At 40.1% G+C, this 24124-nt stretch overlaps 1 long non-coding RNA gene across 1 annotated transcript; it reads right to left on the bottom strand.

Moving 5' to 3' along the window:
* Positions 1-7529: 7529 nt before the first annotated feature.
* On the bottom strand, positions 7530-14503 carry LOC140477444 (uncharacterized). The gene is made up of 3 exons (XR_011960732.1): positions 13961-14503; positions 13448-13598; positions 7530-8135 (listed from the first exon to the last, which is right to left on the bottom strand). It is a non-coding gene; the product is annotated as an uncharacterized lncRNA (long non-coding RNA).
* Positions 14504-24124: the final 9621 nt, after the last annotated feature.

Genomic DNA, 24124 nt, shown 5'->3' with positions numbered 1-24124 from the left:
AAGGTCTCTTCCACAGGGTAATGGAGTCCAAAACTTGAGGGCATAGGTTTAAGGTGAGAGGTGTAATGTTAAAAAGGGAACTAAGAGACAACTTTTTCAGGCAGAGAGTGGTGTGTGTATGGAATAAGCTGCCAGAGGAAGTGGTGGAGGGTGGCAGAATTACAATGTTTAAAAGGCATCTGGGTGACTATATGAATAGGGAGGGTTTAGAGGGTAGGCGCCAACAATTTGTAAATGGGACTGGATTTATTTAGGACATATGGTTGGTTTGGATAAGTTGGACCAAAGAGTTTGCTTCCATGCAGTACAATTCGTTGACTCCATGACTCTAAGTGAACTCATACCAATGTACAGCACACCAATCATGCATGAACTGAGAGAGCAAGAATTCTCTGTTGATAATGGTCGTGTGGTGATGTTAAGTAACAGCAATCAGAAGTAAGACAGCCAAGTTGTCAAACAAGTGCAACGGAGAACAATGTGTACATCTCCACTTTGATTTACAACTTCCAGATCTGGACAGATTGTCAACATTGCATAATTACCCACTCGGCAACATGTATTCATGTATGACCATGTGATTCTGTTTGGGATGGGAGTTTTTTCGATAAAAGGTGTGTATTTTCTTATGTCTCATAACGAGTATGTCAGTGTTCCTTTATATGATATCAAGTGACCTACAGATCACTTCAAGCATGACATACTATGCTGCTCCGTAATAGTCCAATAGCCATACAGGTACTACGTGTCTGAGGAATTTAATGGTTATACATATGTTTTAGCTAAAATAAACATTTGCTGAATTTTTCAATAACAAATGTCCACATCCAGTTTCTAATGTTACAGGAAATAACATAAAAATTGCTGCATCAAATTAAAATATCCTGTTGGAAGCAAAATCAGGAATGATCTGTAATTCCCTGGAATATTGTCAGTACTTTTCCCAAAATACATTTCTGGAAGCCTGGGGATTTAGCTATTAAAATTTCCCATTTCAGGGTGCTCCATCACCTATTCCACATGTCACTGATTACTTGTGCTCTGAAGGTAACCTGCTGAGTGATCTCACCCAATCATCTCTGCAGAGGGCTCGAACCACAAAGAGTCAGGGGGCACAGGGAATTTCAAACAAAAGTCCACTTTTTCCACAGATCTAGAAGCAACAACAGCAAAGGGGTGAGTATAAATGCCTTAAAAAATGAGCTAGTTAAGGAGTGAACAAAACACAGATATCTCATTGCAGGAAAATAATGTCGGAAAATTTCCAAAGGGTAGAAAAATTGAAAACCAGGGAATATGAAATAAGGACTGTTACTGAAAGAAATAATGAAAGAAGGGAGGAGGGAAGTTTCTGAAATGAAAATGATCAGTGGCTATTTAAGTAGAAACCAAGGACTAAAATCAGGTTTGCACATTTGTTGGGCTTGTGGTTAAGAGGATCATGGGTTTTTTTCTCATTAGTTCAGTTGAAGATAAGCAATACATAGACAAGATGTTCTCACCTCGCTCACCGGATTGGAATTTAGGGTCTGTTGTGTCATTGTTAAATTGTACTGTCACGTTAAAAGTTTGATCACATGACTGTCTGGTGACATCATCAATCATTTTGTCTAGCTAGCTGCTTTGTCCAGTGACCATTTCCTTCAATGAATCTCCTACTGTTGTTAAACACTTCTTGAAACGTAATAGGGTCAAACATCACCTGTACTGTTGGTCATCTCTGCATTCAACCGAAAGTGGAATAGTATGTAATAAACCTGCTACAGTCTGTTTTCTATTCTTACAGGCAGTTGTCCATGTTTTAGCAAATATACAATGTGTCTTTAATGTCAATGAAGTCATCACTATGAAGTCTGATGCATTTGTACACATTGGCATCTACATGCATAAATACACAGGACCTTAGTTTATGAAGGCAAAAAGAATGAATATGTACCTTTTTCATAAGAAAGGGTTATGGAGACATCCAATCTGCTGCATTCTGGGTGTCCTCATGCATGAATTGCAGAGAACTAGAAAATGGGTACAGCAGGTTCTAGGGAAGGCAAATGTTATTTAGAACATAGAACAGTAGAGCACAGGAATGGGCCCTCCAGCTCATGACATTGTGCGAACCCCCCACCACATCTGCCTCCACCACTACTCCTGACAGTGCATTCCAGACTCCTACTATCTGTGCAAAAAACTTGCTCCTCACATCTCTTTTGAACTTCCTCCTCTCACCGTAAATGTGTACCTCCTAGTATTAGACATTTTAACTCTGGGAAAAAGATTCTGACAGTCAACCCTATTTATGTACCTCGCAATTTTATAGATTTCTCCAGAAATCTCCCCTCAGCCTCTGCCCATTTTCCTAGCCTCTTCTTATAGCTCATACCCCCTAATCCAGGCAGCATCCTGGTAAACCTCGTCTGCACCCTCTTCAAAGCCTCCACATTCTTCCTGTAATGTGGCAAGCAGAATTGAACACAATACTCTTAGTGTGGCCTAACCAATGTCTTATAAAGCTGCAACATGACATTCCAACTCTTGTAATCAATTCCCCAACCAATAATGGCAAGCATGCCATACACCTTCTTTACCACCCTATCTGCTTGCAGGAGCTATGGACTTGAGCCTCAAGATCCTTCTGTACATCAACGCCGTTCAGAGTCCTGTATTAACTTTATACTTTTCCTTAACATATGCTCTCCCAAAGTGCAGCAGCTCACACTTACCTGGGTTAAACTCCATTTACCATTTCTTCACCCATATTTGCAACTGATGTATATCCCATTGCATCTTTTGACAACCTTCTGCACTATCGACAACTCCACCGATCTTTGTATCATCTGCAAACTTACTAACCCACCCATCTACATTTTTCACTCTTCCACCACTACCTTCTGCCTTCAATGGACAAGCTAATTCTGAATCCATGCAGCCAAGTCACCGTGAATCCAATGCAGCTTAATCTTCTCGATGAGTCTACCACGAGGGACCTCGTGGAAAGCCTTACCAAAATCTGTTCAAATAACATCAACTGCCCTACCCTCAGTGATTTATTGCTAAAGGAACAGAGTATAAAAGTCAAAAAGTGTTGCTGAGTGAGACCACATATGAAGTACACATACAATTTTGGTTCCCTGACTTGAGGAATTTGTTGCGTTGGAGGCAGTTCAAAGGAGGATCACTAGATTGATTCCAGAGATCAGTTTGTCTTATGAGGAGAGATTAAGCAGTTTAAGTCTATACTCACTGGAGTTCAGATGAATAGGAGTCCTAATTGAGGTATACAAGATGCTGAAGGGGATTGACAGTGTCGACAGAGAAAGGATGTTTCTTCATGTTGGGCAACCTAGAATGATAGGTCATAGGTTTAGGATAAGCTATAGCAGATTTAAAACAGAGGTGAAGAGAAGTTGCTTTTCGCAATGGGTTGTGAATCTGTTGGGAATGCATGACCCCCGGAATGCAATGGCTGCTGGGACATTCAGTAAATTTAAGAAGGAGACAGACAGATTTTTGATAAGTTCTGAGGAAGTATCACCGAACCCGAAACGTTAACTCTGATTTGTCTTCACAGATCTGTCAGACCTGCTGAGCTTTTCCAGCAACTTCCATTTTTATTTTTAATGAAGCGTTAGCTTGCAAGGTTACGGAGAATGGGCAGGAAAATGGAGTTGAGGCCAGGATGAGGTCAGCTGTGATCCTAATAAAAGCATGCTTGAGGGCCTGAATTGCCTCTTCCTGCTCCGAATTTTTATGTTCATTTCCATGGCAACACCCCAAACAATCAGAATCTACCTGCCTGGTCTGATAATTGAGATTAATAGCTAGCTGTTATTGCTTTATTTCTGTATAAATGCTGGCCCAACCAATCAGCAGAAGTCTTCCCACTCTGCATATAATAGTGTCCCTTCATAAAATCGGTTTCTCATGTCTTACTTCTGATGAGTTCAAGGTGAAAACTTCTTGTCTTTTTTTTTGGCTCTCTTGCAGTATGGCACAGTGAGGAAAGTGTGTGATAGTACATTTGAAGTGCTTCACTTGATCCTAGGCACACAGCTATCTGTGTTTGTAGTGTACATATGTAGATACCAGTGCTATGATAAAAGTGCATTGAATTCTTCAGTACTACATGACCCGCGTCTCATTTGTATGTTACTGGAGCTAACAAAAGTGTCACATCACACTAATTGAAGATCATTAGCTATCACATCATATCACATCAGTCTCTCTTTACAGGAAACTGCACTGAAGTACTGGAGGGTGATGCTGGATACTATTGCTAAAACTATAAACAAGGACAATTGAACACCAGGATCAGGGTCCAGGGTCATGTCTGTGATACTGTGAGGGGGGTAGAAGAGACTTGATGAGTTGAATCTTACATTTTTTAGCTGAATGTCAATTTTGCTGGGTTTTATGGAGGTCAAATGAGTTTCTTTAACCAACTGTCACACATTTGTTTAATTAACTACCTATTCTGCCCCCATGGTGACACTCCAGTCCAATGTTTATCCAAAAGAATTCAGCACTGGCAGGCTATCTCGGGCGATTAACACCATCTTTAAACAGCCGTTATGTACTGTCAGTTCGAGCTGCTCCACACAATTTGTGACATTTGATCTAGATATGGAAATGAAGATGAATTTGGTGTCTCCAGTGATTGGGATCAGGTGGACTTCATTGACTATGAGGTTCTTGATTGGGGTTGACAATCTGGCCCTCCCTTTCTCCTAGTTGATTTTAAGCTAACTGTGAAGCTTCTTCCAAGGATGTGTACCATGAAGAATTTCTCCTCCCTCTACAAGGATCTCAGTGAGTCTCTGTCTCTCTCACACCATCCCCAGGTCATCTCCTCTGCCCTGAAGCTCTTCAGCCATGTCCTGAAGCAGATTCGCTACCACAGCCACATCTCCTCCCTCAGTGCCTGCCTATGGAACTGACTGATCCCACATGGACTCCAGACCACATTCAGACCAATCAGGAAAGCCCTGGCTGATTGATACAACCAGGAGATGCAGAGTCTCCTCAGTTGAGGACTGACTCCGAGCTGGCTATCCACAGCCAGTGTACTGTGCACATGTAAATGAACAGTGACTTGGTGACAGGATCCGGCCTCCATACAGTCATTTCAGTGTCCCATTTGTGAGGTTCTGGTGGATGGGATGTTGCATAAAACAGGTATCCTCTTCGTCCAAGACTGACAGGGATGGGCACAACACAAGATGTGTCAACCTGGTTCGAGGTGCGCAACGGGTCAACGCAGTCTCAGTTGTCTGGAGGAATGCCCAGCAATGCAGGAAGAAGGTCGTTGACCTACTCACCATCTCGCCAGTCAGTGCCACTGTCTTTTCTCTGCCATCTCACACACTATATCTCTGCTGCCACATACATATCCCACTGAGTCACATCCCTTTGTCAGTAATGCATGAAATAGCTTCCCTCGCTAACTGTCACCACTCATCCATCTAACCCCCCACACGGCTAACTCTGCATGGCCTCTGTGCTCCCTACTCTCTTATTTGGGACTCCTCCCCCTGCACTATCAGTAACAGCTGTGAAACCCATTTTCATCTCATTTCTGCTGGGGAAAGGAACCCCTAATGGGGCAGAATATTTTTATTTATTCTTACCACAGGATGAGAACATTATTGGCTAGGCCAGTATCTATTGCACATCCCTAATTGTCCAGAGGGCATTTAAGAGCCAAACACATTGGTCTGGAGTCACATGTTGGCAAGGCTAGGTTTCCTTGCCGAAAGGGCATTAGTGAACCAAGTGGGCTTTTCCATAATAATCAGTAATGGTTACTGGATATCATTAGGCTCTTAATTCCAGATTTACCTCAGGATTCAAATAGCAACTTCTGCCATGGCAAGATTCAAAACAAGGTCACCAGAACAGTACCTGGGTCTCTGCATTAACAGCCCAGCAATAATACCACGAGGCCATTGCCATAAAGAGTCTAGATTAGTGTGGTGCTGGAAAAGCACAGCAGGTCAGGCAGCATCCAAGGAGCAGGAAAATCGAATTTCAGGCTATGCTTTTCCAGAACCACTCTAATCTTGACTCTGATCGCCAGCACCTACAGTCCTCACTTTCACCATTGCCATAAAGACCTCCCCTGCAGTGTGCTGTACTGGCTGCTGAACAGCTTCCTGCACATTCTCCTGATGAGATGATGCAAGCAATGATGATCTTATTAATTAAAGCCTCTGCATTCTACAGTGACAGGTTGTGTACTATACAGCAGTCCACTGGGTTACAGAGATGCTCAGTGCACCATATGCAATGGTATTACTGACTGGACTTGGCACCTGAATCCTACATTCGGTGATTTGCTTGATTGTCTTTTGGCTCTTCTCCTGCAGTGTGCGTGTTCCTCACGGGAGTGCATAGCCATGTATTTAATGGGAAAATATTTTCCCTAGCTATCCATTCTTGAAGGCTGACCCTCATCCCAGATGTAGATCCCCAGTTCATTACAATTCACCATCGGATATTCTCAAATGTTTAAGCTCTCCTTTTTTACATCACCCTTCTCTCAAATGATCACAGCAAGGTTAATTTTTAAAATTCCTTTTTCTCAGGGACACTTTTTCCCAGTCCAGATATATTGATGTTTTAAAAAAGAGTTTATTTAACCAGGCTTTCTTGAGTTGAAGAAAGAGTGAGTTCATTAGCTCCCAAATCTGGAGAAAATACAATAAAACATATATTATACATACACAGGATAGAAATGAGGAGCAAATCCAAAAGTACAAGTGAAAGAGGTATAAATCAATTTTTGGCTTAATGGCAAATAGCTTCTGAAATGTTATGGCTGTTGGGATGGGTGATTCTAGGAAGGCTGATTTGGAGATTCTTGATTAAGCAGTTCGCTGAAAGGGGTTTGTCTTGTTTTCTTCAATAGTGGCATTGCTGACACTTTTTTTCAGTAATCAGAGAGAGAGAGCTAACCGGAGTGTGAAGTGGAAGAAGTTCTTAGCTTTGTCACCTCAGTACACTTCAGTGAAAAGTGAGGACTGCAGATGCTGGAGATCAGAGCTGAAAATGTGATGCTGGAAAAGCGCAGCAGGTCAGGCAGCATCCAAGGAGCAGGAGAATCGACGTCTCGGGCATGAGCCTGGAGAAGGGCTGATGCCCGAGACGTCGATTCTCCTGTTCCTTGGATGCTGCCTGACCTGCTGCGCTTTTCCAGCAACACATTTTCAGCTCAGTACACTTCAGCACCTTGTAACTTGGATCATGACCTGGCACACCTGCATGCGAGCACTCTTATCACATTAACAGACACAGAAAGAAAGACCTCTGTTTAGTTTTCAAAACCATTTCTTGTATATTCCTCAAACAGTAAAACACAAACCTGCCTTTTACCCAGAACTGCCTTTCTTTCAACTCATATCATGTCCGCAGTCTGGAAAGCAGTCCAAGGGAGACCACAGTTCAGTTTTTGGAATGACATCTCTCCCTTTGAAGCATAACTATCTGAAGATCTGTTGACACTCTCCAGGTGTGACATTCTATGAATCCTCCTGGGCCTTGGTGTAATCCACACCCGTATTTTAGACAGCTGCTGAATTTATGTCCTCACCTACCTTGGACTTGAGTGCATTTCCTTAAAACAAAATAATGGTGGACTTAAAAATTCAATTTATCTGTAAGCAATTCAGAGTGTATGATCATGGATGTTTCTTTAAAAATGTTCATGCAACTGGAAAAACTTCATCTAATTGTTGTAAACTAGTTGTATCTTGATAAGATGGAATCCTTTCCAGCTGATGGAGGCTTCTGGCTGGTCCATGGGAAATTGGGAGCCACATCCATGCAATGAATGGAACATTGCAACTGATGGAATCCACTGACATCAAAGATCTCTCCATCTGATTGTCTGCCTTGTGTTGTTATCCCACATTGTCACAGTGCTCTTGAGCATGGCTGTAATAATATCTCCTGATGAAGGTCTTTTGCCTGAGATGTCAACTCTTTGGCTTTGGATGCTGCCTGACCTGCTGTGCTTTTCCAGCACCACATTTTTTGACTCTGATCTCGAGCAACTGCAGTCCTCACTTGCTCCCCGTTGTAACATCTCCCCGATGAATGGCTGGGTTGCATACTCGGTGATCTCACATATGTCCTCAGTGAATCTTTGAAAAGACCAGAGGCGTATAAGTTAAATAGTTGGTGCCCAGGTGATCTTCAGGATCAGTGCTGTTTGCTAGCTACCAAATCTCGTGTATGAGGACTGGGGCATAGGGCAATGGTGGTCTCCCTGGAGAACCTCAGCCTGTGTTAACAATACCACATGGACTTCTGCAGCGAGTTGAGGCTGTTTACAGAAGTATCTCCAAGTGGATTGCCCTTCTTTGGATGAAAGGCTCTTCCCAGACCCATCCCTTAGTGTTCTCCAGGTGCCCACCCAGAAGCTGGTTCTCTTGCTGTTCCTGCTATGCTTGGCACTCCCTCCCCATTTCTGTGCTTCACCCTCCAGGCAGGAAAGTCACAAAGCCTGGGTGGGTCCTGAGGCAGGTGGACTCCCTCATTGCACTGCATGTTCATTTCTTTTATTCATTCAAGGAATGAAGGCATCACTGACTAGGTCAGCATTTATTGCCCATCCCTAATTGCCCTGAGAGCAGATAAGAGCCAACTACATTGCTGTGGGTCAGGAGTCACATATAAACCAGACCAGGTAAAGATGGCAGTTTCCTTTCCTAAAGGGCATTATTAAGCCAGATGGTTTCCGGCAATTGTCAATGGATTCATCGTCATCATTACACCCTTAATTCCAGATTTTTAAAGATTGAATTCAAATCCCACCATCTGCCATGGATCTTTGGATTACCACTAGGCCATTGCCTCTCCCACAACATGGGTGCAACCCAACCCCCCCCAAAAAACTTCCCTGGCTAGGCCCTTGAGCGTAAGTACTTCTCACACAGTCCCTACAGTGCAGAGAGTGTCCATTTGGTCCATTGAGTCACACCAACCCTCCGAAGACCATCCAAACCCCTTCCCCCCCATCCATAACCCGCTTTTCCCATGGCTAATCCACCCAGCACATGCATCCTTGAGCAGTGCAGGCCAATCCACCTTGCCGGCACATCTTTGAACCATGAGAGGAAACTGGAAAACCAGACCTGGGGTGGTGGGCGGTGTGGGGTGGGGTAGGGTGGGTGGGGTGGGTTCCTAACCCCACAGACACTGGAGAGCATGACAACTCCACACAGGCAGTCACCTGAGGCTGGAATCAAAACCGGCTCCCTGGCGCTGTGAGGCAGCAGAGCTAAACACTAAGCCACCGTGCTGCCCTCTGCCAGCTTAATTCTTGTTGAGTGCCTCTCCTTAGGTGCTACCACCTGCAATGACCCCTGCCTACCCATTAGAGGCGCTGTTTCTTTTAAATGCCAACCCATTAGTGCAGCCACCTTTCAAACTCCTCCACCCCCCCCCCCCACCCCCCCATGCTGTTGGTGCTCCAACTTCCACTCCCCACTTCAGCATTAACCTGACAATAATCTCCCTTCCCTTCTGTGACTTCCACACACTGTGACTCTCCGGATGACTGAATGGCAGAGGCAGCACTGTCATTGGCCTCATTGCTGCATCCTTTAACCACATGGGGCTCGATGAGACTGCGGTCTCCATGCGCCACTCATTAAAATCTTGTTAACTACTGACCCACCAGGCTGGCTAGAAATCTGCCCTCTATAATTCTCACTGCACATAACATTTTGAAGCAACTTTCCTTTATTGAAATTGCCAGGCGACCATACCATAACCTGAGTTTATGATGCCTCTCCCCCGAAACACACCCTCAAGGGCCCAGGAAAATTCCAGCCTTTGTGTGGACAGGTGACCAAATGCTCCATCCTCTTTATCAGAATATAGCAGTGCTCCCTGTCAAATCTAGGAACTCACCTAGGCACGTCCAAAAGCACTCTATGATACTTCCAAAGACTTTAGAATGGCAAAGTCACTTCAAAATTGTCTTCCCTTATTGGTAGGTTCCTGAAGAAAGGCTCATGCCCGAAACGTCGATTCTCCTGCTCCTTGGATGCTGCCTGACCTGCTGCGCTTTTCCAGCAACACATTTTCAGCTTCCCTTTTGGTAGGTTGGGCGCATGGTCTTTTAATTGGTATTAGTTGTTGTTCCACTTGCAGCCAACTGCTTAGTTTTTGTAAATTTGTTGAATGGTCCCATGAGGTCTAAATATAGAAAATGAAGGTCACATGATAGTACCATTTGGTATGCTTTTCTTTAATGGACAGAGTACAGGAGCTGAAAATGTGTTGCTGGAAAAGCGCAGCAGGTCAGGCAGCATCCAAGGAGCAGGAGAATTGACATTTCGGGCATGAGCCCTTCTTCAGGCTGATCTCCAGCATCTGCAGTCCTCACTTTCTCCTATTGAGTACAGGAGTTGGGATGTCATGTTGCGGCTGTACAGGACATTGGTTAGGCTACTTTGGAATATCCGGTCTCCCTCCTGTCAGAAGGATGTTGTGAAACTTGAAAGGGTTCAGAAAAGATTTCCAAGGATGTTGCCAGAGTTGGAGGATTTGAGCTATAGGGAGAGGCTGAACAGGCTGGGGCTGTTTTCCCTGCAGCGTCAGAGGCTGAGGGGTAACCTTATCGAGGTTTATAAAATCATGAGGGGCATGGGTAGGGCAATTAGACATTCGTGGGTTGGGGGGAGTCCAGAACTAGAGGCATAGGTTTAGGGTGAGAGGGGAAAGATATAAAAGGGACCTAAGGGGCAACTTTTTCAAATAGAGGATAGTGTGTGTATGGAATGGGCTACCAGAGAAAGTGCTGGAGACTGGTACAAGTACAACTTTTAAAAGGCATCTGAATAGATATATAAATAGGAAAGGTTTAGAGGAATATGGGCCAAGTGTTGGCAAATGGGACTAGATTAGGCGGCATGGAGGAGTTGGATCGAAGGGTCTGTTTCCGTGCTGCACAGACCCTTCTATGACTCTATTTAGATGCTTATAATGCTTGCAGGGGACATCCTGAAATATGTGCTTCTCAAAATAGTCTCCAACCCAGACAGCACAGGAAGAGACTGCAGACACCATGCCACACCCCCCCTTGTCAAAACCCCTACCTTGGTGGGGTCATAAGTTTCTGCATTATGATCCGAATTTTCATACCCGAACACATAATTTCAACAGGAATGGAATTATATTTGTAAAGGATGAAAACAGAAGGACCTTAGCTGCAAATATTGAGATTACCGGAGAGCACACCTGCACTTGGATAAAAGACTTTGTCTGCTGAGTCTTTGCAATTTATTACAACTGCCATTGGTGCAAAATCATGAATGGGAACATTCACTCACAAGCATCCCAACCAATCTAAGGCAAAGGCAATAACATTTGTAGAAGTCATGGATCGACTATCACATGATCAACTCCAAGGTCTCCAATCAAATTTGCCAACCATACATGCCGCTGACCCACCAAGGGTACAATTCTAGCTGAATTCTTTAAGCTTGGAAGTGTGGCTGGGGCAAGAGGGCTGAGTCAGGATGGCACTCGGACAGATTCCCACCACTGGGAATATTTCTCAGGGGCCAATTGGGAAGCAGACTGGCAGCCTGCTGCTGTCAGGAGGTGTTCTTTGTTAAGACACCGGTAAGCAATGGGCTTTGTGGTGCCACTGACATGTTGACCTGAGTGGAGCAGTTACCCCCCTCCTCCCCGACCCACTACCAGCTGGATGCAGGGACCGCCTGCTGACAGGAAGTGGCATTTTTGGAACTGGCTGGCAGATGCCATTGGCACCAGAGGCACAATGTCCCAGTAGTGGGTCTGTGTACAGAATAGTCCACCCTTGTGGCCTAAACGGCATAACCAGACAGGCTCTCCTTTATTCTGGGTAGGCTTCTCCCATTACCCTCCATTCTCTCTCCCTCCTCTGCCCATTTTAACCTAACAGGGTCCTGTAAGAACACTCCCTTGTTGAGGTTGTCTCTAACTTGCCTTGGCAGTGCTCACCTCTCCCTCTTATTAGCATCAGGCATCCACTGGCCGGCTTTAATCTGCCGGTAAATTTGGAAGTGATCATTGGGGAGGCAGATTTTGACCGTGATCTGCCTGATGGCAAGTACAGACTCAGAGCGCCCATCTGGTCCAGAGTTTATGGGAGAACCATACCGCTGGAGTCAGAATGCAGTGTCGAGACCCAAGGAATTCTGTACAATTACACAGATTTTTGAAAATATTTAAATTATAACTGTGACCACACAAACGTGGCAGGCTAGAGGATAAAGCATTCTCTGATTAATTAAGTCCCACTTCTTTAATTGCAATGCTGTCAATAGCTCACTAGAATTACAAAGTTAATTCGTTTCGTGAACAAAAGAAATCTTTGGAAAATGGCAGAAGCAATAATTGAGAATGGAAGCATTTTACATAATGGTTCAAAGCGGCAGACTCGCTGACAGCAATCATTGGTGCCTACTACCTTCCTCCTTGAGTGAATTCAGATATTGGTGGGGGAGGGGTGCATCACTGATTTTCAAGCAGACTTTGCCCATAAATAGAGTTTAAAAATAAAGAAGCATTCCTATTTTGCAACAGAGGTGTGAACGAAGGCATAGACTATGAGGTGATATAACACACTGATCATCCGACACAATAGAACTTGGAACAAAGCCAGGAAATGATTGTGTGTAATCTTAAAGCTGCTCAGTTAGTTAGGTTTCCTTAATGTAAGAAATATTTTTGCTCAGTACCTTTAGAGTACAAATGACATGAAAACATTGCTGCCATTATAATGGGTGATGACATTGGGGGTTTTTTTTTGCCTGATTCCTCCTCACCTGTTTTCTTCACAAAATTTCCACTGCCTCCCCATTATCGGTTTGTAAATATTTCTCACTGCACTGCAATTATTCCTGCTTTGCTGAACAGATTCCCTTTTTGTTTAATTTTTCCCATGCTTCTACCCTTTCTTGCTTATTTTTGAAAGCCTGTTTTAGGTTGCATTCTGGCTAATATCATGATTTTGGCTCGAAGGTTGGGGACAAAATGAATTAATTACAGACACTAAACCTTATTTGGTGAAAGGTAAACATACAAAAAAATCCCACACTAAATTGAACAAGGCTTACTATGCGCATGTTTAATTTCTGTCTCTTTGTACACTGTGCTCTGGTGTACAGACATGTTTCAAAACGAATGGTAAAATGAATGGGTGCCTTCTCTGTGTGTTTAAAAAATGATCAATCTAGTTTGTGCTGAGATGAAGAGGTTTTGTATGTCAAAAATTTGTATATGTTAACACTTTAGGAATGTGGTGGTGATATATTTGAAATACAATACCTTACCATCCTAATCTGTGTGGTTGCAAACAAGAAAAGGCTTTGAAATGCAAATTTAAAAACTAAGTGATGTTGGTTATGCTGATAAAAAAACATGAAAGCTAATATATTAAAGAAAGATATATTACCATAACACTATGGTGTATAACAAACAGGAACCTTTATTTCCAAAGAATCTTGATTTTCCTTCCTTCCCCAAAGGCTGGAAGAAATTATGATGTTGCCACTAGGTGGCTGTTCCTGATAATTTTTTTCCTTCTCGTAATTAGTCTTTAATACCTGAAAGTATAAACAAAGATAAGTCTTAAATGTCTAACATATCGAGGCTGTGGTGCAACTTACTAATTATGATGTAATTCTGTGCCAACCTTAATTAGAATCTCAAATGGAAGTTTTATAGATCAATAATTTTTTATTTTTGAAGTCTTTTTTGATGCTTAGGTTTTGTATTTGTTTGTAAAAAAAACATGAACAGTAGAACAAAGCTGATAATTTATGCAGAAAACGGTCTCTCAGCAGAGCTTACAAGCACATTCCTAGCCATCAACAGCAGAATGCAGACTAGGCTTGACACTAGTCTAATTAGCATGCAGATATGCATCGCCTCATTGGAAATTCAAATTGCTTTTTTTATAATGTACCTCAAATTGTGCTACTTCAAACATCGTATTTGATTTCCAAAGCCCCCTGGGCATCACATAATGTCTAGCTTCATCCAGGATATGGAACATTTATTGAACAATCTGCTGCGACTGTGCCTGGCTTTCGGAAAAGACCCAAACATTGTAGCCCTGGGACCAAGTTTCCCTTCTATCCATCAGTAAATATTCTCCTTTGGAATTCAGACGCCACGTTGTAGGCATAGTGACGATTCGTGAAATCTTCATCCCACAGTGGTAGCTGTATGGAGAGTTGCCTCTTCGTGCCACGCAGTGTGGGGAGGGTGTGTTCACTTTCAACTCAGCACACATGAGTTCTGTGGCACATAACTACGTCTGTGAATGCCAGTATTCCACTCTTCAATAAGCAAAATGGCCAGATCGCAGAGATTGTGCTTCTTTTCCTTCTCTTGCACAAGGCACCGTCTGTTGCGACGTATCGGTGTCAGTGTTGTGAGTTATGTGTGAAAAGTTGTCTGAGGCATACATTGACATGTAAGGAGATTCCTGCCAACATCAGGGCCCCTATTGCCATGCAGCAACAAGTGGCAGAATCAATGGTGTACAGTTATTCAGCAATGTAATTCATTTCACTGGCTTTGGCTTCTGGCCAGCTCCGCCATCTGTCTCTCTCTCTCTCTCTCTCTCGCATTTGCCCTAGATTTCGTAATGTTACGTGCTTGCCATCCTTATTCCATGTCAGAGGTACAGTACAAGCCTCATCCCAGTTCCGACGCAAATTTTACATCAGTCCGGTGCAGTGGCATATTGGTCAATGCCATGCAAAAAGGAAAGAGTAAGTGACAGCAGAGGAATGTCTGGAAGGACATGGTATTCTTGTTTCTGATCCCCAGTAAATCGGCATTTATTTAAAGCAGTAAAAAGGATCTAACTCACACAGTGACTTCTCTGCTTCGTTAGACCGTCTTCGTTATTCTTATCGGGTACTGGCATTGCATGCCACCGCACAGCTCGTGGGGGTGCCTACAGTAAAATGCTTGTAGATATCTGCCACCACACAGCCTCCTGCCTTGAAAATAGGGCGACTGCTCCAGGATCTTATGCAAGCTTGCTGTTTGAAGCTGCAGAAAAGTGAATAATCAATTAACTATTGATTTCTTGTAAGTTTTGGTAAATTTCAAAGGCAAGACAAAGAGCGTGGTTTAAACAGAACACAGCGGGGACCTGGCGTAAATTAGACAACAAACAGCAGTCTGGAATAAACTAACGCCTCATCAGAAAACCATCTTGGAAGAATTAATGCTAGCTGTTGGAAGACAATGGTTGCTTTAATCAAAGCGGCAGGCAAACAACAGTATTATTCGTGAATGTGAAAGCGGATCTAATTATAACTGCCCGCAATTTTATGGTGGCTTCGAGTAGTGTAACAGATGCAAAGGTGTTCGCTTTATGAAGCAAGAAGTGAACCTTGAAATATGGCTTCTGGATTGTGATGCCTTTTGAGATTTTAAAACCTTCCAGCTCATCAGAACAGCAGTGCAGTTTAATTTGTTTATCAGGAGGTATTTCTCTTCCATCGCAAGATACGTAAACATCGACTGTATCATCTGACATACATACTATCTGTTGTAATCCTACTGTCATATTCTGTTTTATTTCCAGTATCAAGTAAATATACTGAATGTGATCAGTAAGTAGACTGATATTGTGTGTATTTAAATGTTGCAATCCTTTTTCAATGTTTCAAATGCTTTTTAAAAACAGATAAGAATTGATTGGCGTAAATTTTGTTATTAAGCACTTTGAAATATAGTACAATGCCAATGAAATTATCAGCTGATGAGATCTATAATTACCACGGTATTATTTCCAGAAAAAAATGAGCTATGGATTTTGACTATAAAGCAGAATGTTCTAATCAGTGTTGTAGCCTGTGATGCTGTTAGTATGCAAAACACTTCTTTTATGTAAGGCCGAGCGCAGTGAGCAATAACATTTTAACTCTTTCTTTACTTGCAATATTAACACAATATATTGCATTTTCCAAATGAAATCACTTATTTTGCACACTTAAAAGGGTTCTCTTTTTTTCTAAAGCTTTGTGGCTTTAAAGCAGAAAAAAATTATGCGGGGAGTTATAAATCAGAAAGATCAGACGTGGGTGATTTTCCCGCACAAAGAAAAAGTCATCCAGAGGCCATTCCATTCTTTTTTGTATCCAGAAGAACCAATTTTATTCAAACTGCCACACAAAACTGTGTCAACGAACACTATAACCTTTCTTCATGCAGGTATTTTAATTTGATCTTGCTCTTGTATAAACTTGGTCGAATACCAATAGCTAAACTGAATAAGAACTAAAATTCAGCTTCTACTTTGAATCATGATTGCTTTGCACCAGAACATGCACACTGAAGCATAGGTTAGCAATCCAGAATTCTGTGCGCTGGGCATCAATACTGATTGCGTGCAATAATAATTGTTTAAAAAGAATATGTAAAGTTATCAATGAAGATCAGTTCTCTATTGATTATAGTTGTCAATTGTAGGCCAGTAATATCCCAATATGGATGCAAGGCACAAATATTCCAAGACAAAATTTAAGGCATATGATTGGAGTATGATAACCTTATACTGCTTTTATATGTGAAGGAAATTATGCAGCGTATACTTTCAAATGTGCGGTATGAATTAAAAAAAACTATGTGAAATCAAATTTAAATGATTTCTTTTAATTGACCATCTGACTTAAAGTGTGCCCAACATGCCATGTTAAATTGTGCAGAAGTCACTTTGATGATGTTAGAATTAACAACAAATCATCTTGCAAATGTTAAATTCTGTCAATACTAAATCATTGAGTTAAATGGGTGAATTCTATAAGCAAGTTTTCAACTTATATGCTTGCATCGTGTAAATTTTGGCACTGACATAATATAGTCAGCATGGGCCATGGTTCTTTGCTACAGATGGCCAAAAAGATATGTTTCCCTCAAAATTCACCATTTGCTGATCTTTGTCCTGACAATTAACTTAATAAACTAATAGCACATGTCTACATCATACTTTAACAAAGATGTATATTAAAATAATATTTTTTCTAATTTAACTATAGTTTAAAATGCTCCATTGCAATTTGCACGTTAATTTACTACATTCTTTCTTCATACATGAGCAGGTGGCACCAAGCATATTAATCATACAATGTATTCATTGTGTTATAATTTAGAGTCCACACATTAATCATGCAAGAAATGTGAATTTGCCATTAATGAGGATAGTTTTAATTTTGTAAAGAATGGATCACAATTTTGGTGGATGCAGAATCACAAAGGAACTCTTGGTAAATTCATGCATGCAGTTTGAACTTCCCTTCTTTCAAGTGTCAGTACAACTAGAACTATACTGACGATGCATCGTGTGCCTTTGTTTTGCTATAGAACCTCAATTACTACTCTTTACAATGAACAGAACTTTCGGAATGGTTCTGTCAAACTTTACAGTGGCCGGAGCAGTGGAACATGTTGAATATGTGGGTGTCTTTCTGAAAATCTTGAATTACAATTTTCATCCCTGGATTTGAACTTGGTAAGAGAAGATTGGCACAGCAAATGATAAGGAAACATAATATTTCTAGTTATTGCTGACATCAGCATTGCTGTTGGAGAACCATGGGAAATTCAACTCTTCAGGAACCACTTCTCACTCTTCAGGCAGTGACTGGCCTCTCTTTGCCATATACCAGTGCCATTCAAGTCAATACTATAAGAAAGTTACCTTACTTTAAATGGCACATGCCAAAATATTACATATTCATCAAATCTCTTCTAGGAAGAACAGCAAAAGGCACTCACTTACAGTATTCATGTTATTAAGAATTAATGTGCATATTAGTATGGTTCATTCTCTGCACATGTTTTAAAAAGTAGCACTACGTCACTGGATGTATCAGCCTTGCACACTGGTAACAGAGAATATGAAATGATTGCAAATTGCACTCTGGCTGCATTATCTTCAAAATAGTTGTAAATCTGAGCATAGCATTATATGTACATAATGATAATATCTTTCAGTACAAACTTTCCATCTTGTCAACTAACCTCATGCAAGTTCTTTGCTTGCAATACCTTCTTGTTGAAACATTACAAACTGCTGTGTGACATAAAATTGCATCATAAATGTAACTGGGTAACAGAGAAGGAAACTGCAGCACTTGAAAGTTAGTAATTAAGAAAAGAGCCTCAAAATGATAAATGGAAAATCAAGAATCTTTATATGTATGATGTATGAAATATATATATATATATGCATGCATTTGATGCTGCAATGATGGGAGCAGAAATGATGTTCATAAGCATTCTTGTGATTTACGTTTCATTACTATTCAACCACAACAAAGTTGCCTGTTATTTTCTATGTTAGTAAAGAAATGGATTTATATAGGCAACTGCACCATTAAAAATATGCATTCCATATTAAGTGTGAATTCTAAAATTTGGTAGCAGTTAATTATATATTCAGAAATTGTAAGATGATGTAATTGATAAATGAAAATACAAAGTGCAGGCCACGACACTTACTACTGCTCGGTTATATACATGTTACATTTAAGTAACTCATGCCATAATCAGTCTATTTCCTTTTGAATGAAGGATCTCATAAGTTAGAAATTTGATAAACAAATGCATGTTAATTATAGAAATATGAAAAATTATGCAAAAATAATGATTTTGGATGTCAATAAGGGAATCATGCATTCTTGGGCTAACCAGATGTCCAATATGACTTTTTTTCACAGTGCTGTACATTTAGATTTAATCTAATTTTGAAATTCAAACAATTCATTTAAAACAGTTGAGGTACTATTTTAGTCCTTCAAGCATTTTAAAGTCATTGTTTGGATGTAGGTGTCATTAATGGGGGCCAGCATTTGTTGTCCATCCTTTGTTCCAGGAGTAGGAGCTGATAGACTTTCCGAAACTATTGCAAATGGTTTTTGATACAAGTGAGTAGTTTGCTAGGCCATTTTAGAGGGCAATAAGACGTCAACTGTGTTGGTTTGTTGTAGATTGGATGGGCTAATGATGTATTTTTTTCTTCTTTCTCTGAAGGATAAAGGTGAGCCATTTAGATTTTTCCAACAATTCAACAGCCTCATGATCACTTTTACTGATACCAGCATTATATTTTGACAGTTTCTTAAAAAAATAAAACTGACTACAAATCCAAGATTTTTATGGTGTGAAGGTAGAGAAATGTCCACAGTCAATATGGTCCATAACAGGAGGATGCAAATTTAATTAATGGGCAAAATAACCCATGGGATGGTGGTGTGAAATGAGGAGAAATTTCTAAAGCAGTGAGTTTGAATGCACTGCCTGGAAAGGTAGTAAAAGCATATTCAGGAGAAACTTTCAAAAGGAAGTTAGATTCACACTTTGGAACCAAAGTAATGGAAGCTTATGGGAAAAATACAATATGGTGGGGAAGCCCTTTCCAAGAGACACATGGAGCTAAATTGATTCTGTTTACACTATATGATTGTTTGGAATTCTCAAAATGCTATGGTGGGCTTTTAACTCATGTTCTCTGGATTATCACTCTAGTAAAATAACTGCTATGAAACCATACAGGTCATTCTGCTATAACGCACATTTCATTAGTGCAAGTTAGCTATAACAAGATTAATGAATTTTGGACATTGTTTGGATAACATAAACTTTCTACTGAATTTTCTATTAGCAATCTTCAACATCATGATTTTCTATAGCACATGGGAGCAGAGGGGCATAACTGTAGAGTAATAGCAGAACGAACTGTATTCATATATCGGAATGCATTAGTCACTGTAACTCCAAGGAGCTTCTATAAGCTAGTGCATGCCTACTAACTTTCAAATGTAACATAATTATTCAAGGAGAACATTTATGCATGCTGCGGCATGTTGTATTTTCATGTTTTACTACTTTAACTGTGTAAATGTGCCATGTCAAATTTAAAGAGTTTTGTGATAAATCATGTACCTATTAATGTATATCGGAACAAAGCCCTCCTGAGGACATAGCAGCACCAGTGGAAAAGTATTGCACACCCAACCAAATGGTTTCAAGTATAAATCCAAGACTTGACTGGCACTTAAGCTTGTCTGCCTTCGCTGGGGGAACTGTGACATTTTGAGACAGGGTTGCAAGGTGTGGAACACTTCATTTCAAGTTAGGCAGGCAGAGGATCAATTGAACAAGCCCTGCTCTTGAATAGAGCTCATCAATGAGTAAATTACATAGTCAAACTGACGATGGTAATGAAGAGTCTGAAGGTAGAATCCTACCATTCTGTGAGAAAGATAAAGCAACAGTGTAGTGGAGACTGGGGGGGTCATGAAGGAAATGGGGAATAATGAAAAAAACAATTGTAAACTTCTGACCATAAAACTAGATTTGATACAGAGGTTGAAATAAATAAATATTTATGTAAATAAAATATTGCAGCATTCTCAATTTTAGACCTGCTTTAATGTAAGCAATTCCAAACTTCCTGTGCAACTCAATTGTTCATCAAATATGTCAATGTGTGAAACCCCACTTAAGCACCCTATTACTGGGATCTTTCATTTAAGCATGGGGAGAGGTGATCAGGTAATGTTTGTTTGATATACAAAATGAAATAAAGAGAACATCTTACCTGACATATGCATATTCCCATTAAGATGCCTGTGTGTGTCTGTATGTGTACGTGTGTTTATATATGCACATATGTGAATATAATCACACAGAAGCAGGCCAGATGCCTAGCTGTGATTTATTTTTCTCCCAAAAGAATAACTGATTAGCAAATGTGAACTTACAAAAAAAATGCACTTTCAGTTATTTCATTAAATGGTGTCGTTCAGGGTTCTGGTAGATCCATAGAAAACACTATTACCAACAACTTCCTGTAGTGAATGAGATTTTTTTTGAAAAAAATCATTGTCTAGGAAGCATCAAATTTACTTAATGCAGTTTAATAAAATTGGAGTAACCTAATACTGTTACAACTCGGTATACTGAGTACAATGTTGTAGAGTTAGCTTTTGTTAAAGTAAGGGATCTAGAAGTCAGTAGCAGTATGACATTCTTTATATGATTGTGTCTGGGGCATAATATGACAGGAAAAATATAATGTTTCGTGAATGACAGTTTCTAGATTTGTGTTGCCTGAGGTGGTTCAGCTGAACAATAAACTGTAATTTGATTGATGGGAAATTGAAGTGGTTCATCTAACATGCCAGTCCGTCTTACCCCAGGCTTTACTATTGCACATATGATAATGTATCACAGTTTTAGGAGTAATGTCATTTGTATTGTGTGATATGATTTTGTGCATAAAATGAAGACTTGATTGCACTGTAATGATCTAAATCAGCTGCGGATTAGCAACAGAACACATTTTATTGGGGAGGTGAGAGGGAAGCTGAATTTGTTCCAATCGTGTAGGCAATTACAAGTGGGGCCACAGGAGCATTAATATGGCATTGGTGCTAATATTCATACAGAAGAAAAACAACCTTTCTACTGGCTGAAAGAGTTGTATCTCATAGTCACAAGAACATCGTCAAATAGCTGTTGAGGAGAGCCAATCAGATATAGGGCTGATAGTCATGTGATTCTGACTGCAGTAGTTTCTGGTTTCTGTCAAATTAATCTTGCATGAAAAACATTGTGTCGTCACACTACATAATGATGGCTCCTGGGACAAGAATGTTCATTTGTGTTCCCAAAACAATTTAACAAAAAAAAACCTGATTTAAGCATGGATAACATTAAAATGCATTGTAAAAACAAATAATAATCAGTAAACTCTGTTAATTCTTTCTATGTTTATAGTAATACATTGAATCTCATAGGAACAATTTCATGGATAAACAGACACCTTTTTAACCCTATTTGTGTTTAAGTTCTATTTTATGACTGCCTTCTATTTTGGGGTAAAATGCTTAAAAAGATTTACACAATTCAAATTATTAAACTCCTGAAATACTTTTGTAAAGAGTTTGCTTATAATCATAATTGATCACTTTTTTTCATTTGATTAAATCAAAATCATACTTCCTGCAGGAATTGAACTTTTTGGTTTCTCTGAAAGAAACATTGATTCCTAATGTGAGCAAAAATATGATGAAGACACCACCACGTGTTTTTGCTTTTAATTTAGTTATAACCTTGGCCATTGTATTAACTTGATGTTGACCTTTTACAAATATGTGACATAGTTCTGCTCTGATGATATTCATTTAGATTAGCATTCATTTTAAACCTGCAAGTGTATTCTTTAGGATAAATGTTCCATTTCAAAAGAAGTTTTCATTTCTAGAGACCATTTCCCAACTTTCAAATTAGAATTGTATCACTCTGAAAATATTCAATTAACTTATTAACATTCCTCTTTTTGTGGTGCTTTTGACATGTCTGCAGAGCAAGGTAAGAAATTAAATAAGATGCTACATTAGCTTTTCATTCCCTCGCCACTGCGTTTACCCTCCTCTTTTCTGGTTCTCATCTCAAATCCGTATATCCTCATTCATGGACAAGGAGGATGCAATAGTTCCGCCCACAAGTCCCTCAGCAAATGGTATCGGCATTGCTCTTTAGATGACTTGCCAGAAGGGACATGCTTGAGGGCTGCTGTCACAGGGCCGCTTTCCACAGGTAATGACACATTTCAGGCTGATACTCACCCAATCTGAGAAGCCATAGTGCACACCACAGTCCAGTTCACAGACAATTGGTTCTCCTGGGCCAATTTAAGATTCACTAATTTCATTTGGAAGCTTCTTTATCAGCCTCTTTCTTGTCTTAAACTTCATAAAAACAATAATTTACCATAACTGTTGCAAATATATTCTGCAGCTTATTATAAACTTCAGAAATATTATTTGCCTTGAGATTTAAACCTTTAAAGCGTTTTGTCAAATTGTCTTATGGGCTTTTACACATGAGGATATCTCTACTTTCACTTAGTCATCCCTTATTTCTATATTTTATGCTTTAGCTTCACTGGTTATAAGCAATCTGGGAACAAGCATTTTGTATAAAACTCCCCCTGATGTGACATAATGAAGCATTGCTCTAGCGGCAGTCTTTCTAGGGATTGTAGCTCATGGTCCACTGTTCCTATTCATGATGTCACTGAAACAAAACCTTGTGCATTCATATCAAGGGCAGTTCTACACAAAATGTCTGTTCCCAAGCCACTTATAACCAGCAAGTCTAAAGCATAAAACATGGTAACAAGTGGTGACTGAGAAACATCAGTACATTTATAGATATGTTCCTTCATAGTATTTAAGGATTATGACACATTTTAATACAATATATTTCTCCTTCAAGGGTCTCCAGAATATTTAGCATCCCAGTGCACTTGAATGCAGTAACTCAAAGCATGATGCAAAGAAAATATCCATTGTACAAATGTGTTACATTCTGTTAAGCTGAAGTAGATACATTCTCCCATGTCAATACCTTGTAAATTGTGCCTGGATGTTACACATGAAGATAATAGTTATATTTTCTCACAACATGACATGGTATCCCATTAAGTAAGTGGCAGAATGCCAACAAGCAAATTTCAAAGAAACAGGTTTAAAAGGTCTGGTAAGTGGCCTTAACTATTTACAGTTGACCGGTCATAATTGTCATGATTTTCATGGTTAACAATAGTATGAATAGGGAGAAAAGAATAACCCATTCATTATGTCTTTTACATACTGTGCTTTGTTGCTCTATCATGATATTCCTAATTGTAACCAGATTGAATCTGTAGCAACTGCAATTGTTACACTTGTTCATGACAGATCCTTCCTTGAAGGTGACTGCACAATTATTTCATATTAATAGCATCTACTCTTTTTCAGCAGTATTTTAGTAACTCAGTCTTGTCTGGGATAATTAAACACAGACAAAGGTATTCTGAAATTATTCTTAAAATACCACATTAAATGAATTTCACTGGTTGGGTGAATTCCACAATAGATGTACAGCAGTTAGAAAGAAATACCTGAACTGGTATCTGAAGGCATTCATTCCTAAGATTTGGAAAAATTCGCTTCCAGTGTCTATGCTGCAGAATGATGTGATAATATTTGGACAAATTAATTTTTTTGTGCATTTTAGATCACTTAGTCTAAATTAATTTTGACCATTGTATTTG

Source organism: Chiloscyllium punctatum, chromosome 5, assembly GCF_047496795.1.
Source record: "Chiloscyllium punctatum isolate Juve2018m chromosome 5, sChiPun1.3, whole genome shotgun sequence".
NCBI classification, from domain to species: domain Eukaryota; kingdom Metazoa; phylum Chordata; class Chondrichthyes; order Orectolobiformes; family Hemiscylliidae; genus Chiloscyllium; species Chiloscyllium punctatum.
This window is presented reverse-complemented; position numbering and strand designations above follow the sequence as displayed.